The sequence below is a fragment of the Aethalodelphis obliquidens genome, unplaced genomic scaffold (assembly GCF_003676395.1).
Source record: "Aethalodelphis obliquidens isolate GAN/ISIS:26980383/991018 unplaced genomic scaffold, ASM367639v1 scaffold11, whole genome shotgun sequence".
Lineage (NCBI taxonomy): Eukaryota > Metazoa > Chordata > Mammalia > Artiodactyla > Delphinidae > Aethalodelphis > Aethalodelphis obliquidens.
The window spans coordinates 21,339,968-21,344,699 of record NW_020837955.1 but is presented as its reverse complement, the minus strand read 5'-3'; positions in this window follow the sequence as shown (position 1 = coordinate 21,344,699).

Sequence of the window (4,732 nt, the reverse complement as noted above, 5' to 3'; positions counted from 1 at the left end):
AAGGTAATGGCATAGTGATTTGTCTTAAAGCCCCCTGTGTACCATCATTAGACATTAAGTACAAGGAGAGAAATGAATACCTCCTGAACAGAAATAAGCTTGATAGGAATTATCTAACAGTCTTTCCCATTCTCCAAGTAGTGTGTATGAATGGAAACTTAGCAAGTACAAACCACTAACAGCGTTCATAACAGAGATGTGAACTAGAAGAGTAGTTTAAAGAAGAATATTTTTCAAATTGTGGATCATGACTCATGAGTAAGTTGTGGCCTGCGTTTTGTTTTCAAAAAAGGATAAGAGATGCAAAGAGAAAAAGAAGAGGGAATACACCAAGGTCTATCACATGTAGTAAGCATAAGGATTGTTTCTAAGGAAACTGTCTTTCACTTACAATGTACTGGTATGTGAGAGTATATTGGGTTCTGGGGTAGAACGTATTTTCAAAAAAGTTTGAAAAATGTTCTAACTATTATAATCTCATTGTTGGGGAAATTCAATGTATTTGTACATTTGAAGGGGATTTACTTCAACATAGCATAGTAGTTGAAGGCAAGATTCTGGAGCCAAAGTTCCTGGTTCAAATCCTGACTCTGCCGCTTATTAGCTGTGTGACCTTGGGCAAGTTACTTCACCTCTCTGGGCCTCAGTTTCTTTACCTGTTAAATGGGAATGCTAATGATCCTATTACATGGGGTTATTATGAGAATTAAACAAATTGTTATATGTAAAGCGCTTAGAGCAATACCTAACACGTAGTACAGGTTTTAGCTATTATTATGCTGTCACTAACCAATAATGTGAACTTGAGTATGTGACCTAACTTCTGTGGGTTTCATTTTTGTTGGTAAAAAGTCTCCAAAGGCCCTGCTGGCACCAACATTCCAAGAAGGGTTGGGAGGTGGTTTCCCTACACAAACCTGGAGGAAAGAAATAGCCAAATGCAAATCATCCATCCTGTAAAATGGACACCTTTGAGGTCTCAGCAAAGCAGCCTGTTCCAAAGAAAAAACCCCATAAGCCAACTTGTTATTATCTCTCTAAATTACATGCAAAGGTGAATTCAGGATGGTGAGGGATTGACCAAATTAAGGAAAATGCTCTTTTTTTCCATCCATCAGACCCTTCATGACCAGCATTGGCTTCCTGTCTCTCCCATTGCCATGTATTTTATTCCATATACTGGGATAACCACAGCTGGGGTGAGCAGGAAATCTGTCCCCATGTTTGTTTGGTTTTTTTGTTTCCAACATTCCTGGCCGTGAAGTACAGTGTGAGGCTGTCCCGCAGTTGGTCCGGCGTTGGTCACAAGTCACCTTTCACTGTGGAATTTGAAGTCACGTCTAGCACCAAAGATCATGAAAAAAAATTCCATTTACTTTCACACACACACACACACACACACAAGAAGCCAACAGAAAAATAGGTGAAGTTATTACTGATTATTTACAAATAAATAAAAATGGTCAGTAATAATGTTCTGTTCAGCCTCATTTGTATTGATAATTAAAGAAATGCACATCAAGACATTGAGATATCTTTTTTCACCTATAAAAGAAGCAAACTAATTAAAGTTAGAAAGGATGTGGAGAAAAGGATGTGGGGAAATAAACATTCTCATGCACTTATGAGAGTCTAAATTGGTGAAACTTCTCTGGAGGACAATTTTGCCATAAATAGCAAAAGAGTAAATGTGCATAACCTTTGACCAGCCCTGAAACTATGAAGGCATTGAACTAAAGCAGCCTATATATAGACTTCTCCTCGGAGGAAAATAAAGTCCTATTTGTTTAATTTCTTGTAGGCTTAGACACACATAAAATTATAGTCAGGTATTCTATTCCTTGCAACCTAACACATTCCTGATTGATAAATCTGAAAAGAAGGGGGGTGGGGGTAAAAGAGGACATTCTTATCTTGCACTAATTTTAACATGAAGCCTTCTAGTATTTTCCTATTGAGCATGATATTGGCTTTGGAACTGAATTTCACTCTTCACTTTGATCATACTACAGAAGTGTTGATCTATATTTGTATGATGAATTTTTTCTAATAGCTCTAATCTATGGTGATGATATCTCAGTTTTTCTTTTTTGATCTATTTGTGATGTAATATTCTTCTGATGTGCTACTGAGATTCTGTGTCAATATTTTATTTAGGATTGCGAAAACTGTATTCATAAATGAGATTAGTGTGTTACTTTATTTTCCCCTTTTTAATGAGTTATTTTTATTGTATTTTTGACTGATATATTACTACTGACTTAAGAAAAAAAAGAATTCCACCCATTGAGGGTTTTTTAAATGTAAATCACTAAACTTTTTATTTCTACATATTGTATTCGTACTTTTTCAAATTTGCCTATTTTTTCATAGTGCTATGTTCTATCATTCTGTCTCTGTAATTATGTTGAAGGTAACTATTTTACAGTCTTTTTCAAATTGTTCTACTGCCTCAAGTTCTTAAGGGGCTAATTTCCTGTTTATTACTGATCCAGTCCCGCATGTGGTTCATTGCCTAGTTGGGTTTTTAATTCTTATTATAAACTCATCTCCAATGGAATTTGTTTTATCTGTTAGAGATCAGAAAAAACAACTGTGCTTTGCATCTACTTCTGACAGGACTGAGGGGATTCCTCACTTTGGAACCAGCTTTTATATTCTTTCTTGACTTCAGGATGGGTAATATAGATTGGGACCTCACACCTAAGCATGACAGAGGCAGACTAGTGGTTTCGGTTCCTACAGCACACATTTTTTAATTCATTCAGAGCCCCCAGACAAACCACAGACTTCCTTGCTGTGGCACTCCTAAGATCCTTCCCAGGGTGTCGGCTTTAGGCAGGGGTCTCAAGTTCAGATCTCTGCTTTTCTAGAATACAGGGCTTGAGTTGGTACCAACCCCAGTCCTCAGCCATTTGTGTTTATATTCATGTCAAATACCCCTATTTGTCTTTGAGTTCCTTCTTCCTGTCTCACACCTAGTTATCCCCCTTTCTTTCTTTCAATTGTTGATTTTTTTTTCAGCATTTTTGTGTTCAGCAGAGGTTCCCTGAATTCCCTTCATGTTCCCAGAAGTTGAATCTTTGTACTTTCCTATCTTTTAAAAACCATTTCTAGGGCTTCCCTGGTGGCGCAGTGGGTGAGAGTCTGCCTGCCAATGCAGGGGACATGGGTTCATACCCTGGTCTGGGAAGATCCCACGTGCCGCGGAGCGGCTGGGCCCGTGAGCCATGGCCGCTGAGCCTGCGCGTCTGGAGCCTGTGCTCCGCAATGGGAGAGGCCACAACAGTGAGAGGCCTGCGTACCGCAAAAACAAAACAAAACAAAAACAAACAAACAAAAAAAACCCTTTCTAGAATAAGCACAGGGTGCTGGAAACTACATGGCAGGTGGGGGGGGGGGTGTCTAAATCAGGAGTGCGGGTTCAAGGAAGACTTCCTAGAGGAGAAATCACCTGTTCAGCAGACCTTAAGACTGAGCACACATTAGCCAGGCAAAGAAAATGTGTGTGCATCAGGGGTGACAGGTTGGATGAAGAGGTGGGGTGAAGGCTGCAGGCAGGAAGATAGAGCCCATGTGAACATCCAAGGGGGGAAAACAAACCTCATATCACATTCTGAGAAGCACAAGTTCCAAGAACTACAAGAAGTTTGGCGTGGAAAATGGAACGAGATACGCGCTTGAGGAGATAAGTAGGGGCCAGTTCATGAACGACCATGGGCCTGGTTAGAACAGTGGACCTTGTGCTGAGAACAGAGTGGAGCTGAAGCTGACCATCAGGTCATGGAGAGTGAAATCACCAGGTTTGAAAGAAAAACAAAAGTAATAGATGCTGCTTGTATAAGCAAATATACACAGCCAGTTAGAAAATGCTAAAACAACTTTGCACACGGGACAATCCCAGAGGGCATTCAAGCACGAACCTTGGCGTTCCACCATGCATAACCCTGACTTCTTACCCCAAGGAGTACAAGGCATGCTAGTGGTGCTCAGTCCAGGGTCCCCACATCCCAGGTATTTCCCCCACCTGCTTTGGGGTAGGTGGGTGAATACCCCACCTATCCAACTAGCAGACGTTTTGGAAATACATCGCCCTTTCAAGAATGTTTGCCCAGATCACCCTATTCCCCACCCTTCCCCACCAGCCCCCAAAACTCTGCCATAACTGTCCCTGATGTAAGGAAAGAGCTGTGCGCAGCTGCAGAAGCTTGAAAACAAGAGTAACCTGGGCCAAGGGCCAGGGGGTCTATTTTTAGAACTTGTTCTCATTGCCTGTTTATCTTTCAGACCCAGCCTAATGTCTTCCAGGCGACTGTTAAAGCTATTTGGCTGGCTTGCCGAGGAGAGGAAGAAGGTGATCTAAAACCAAACTGCAGTGGCAATGGTGATACTCATTCGGACAGTGTGTTCTCGTAATTGCCCCCAATGTACCCTCAATGCCGTTTGATTCCCGCTAGGTAGGATTTATTCAAGCCCTTCCCAGCCACTTTTACTGGCTGTGGAATTTGGCCAGGTCACAAAGAGAAGATAATAGGTTATGGATTTCATAACCCATCAAGTATGACCAGGGTGCTGCTGTCCCTCCTGGCCTTGTTCCTCGGGTCTAAAATAGGGGTCTAACATCCCAACTGTAAACAGGCTTCAGACAGTAAAGCGCCCTCTACAGATAAAAGCATTTAGTCATGACTCTCCTTTGTGCCTGGTTACTAAGGAAAAGACAACGATGCATTCA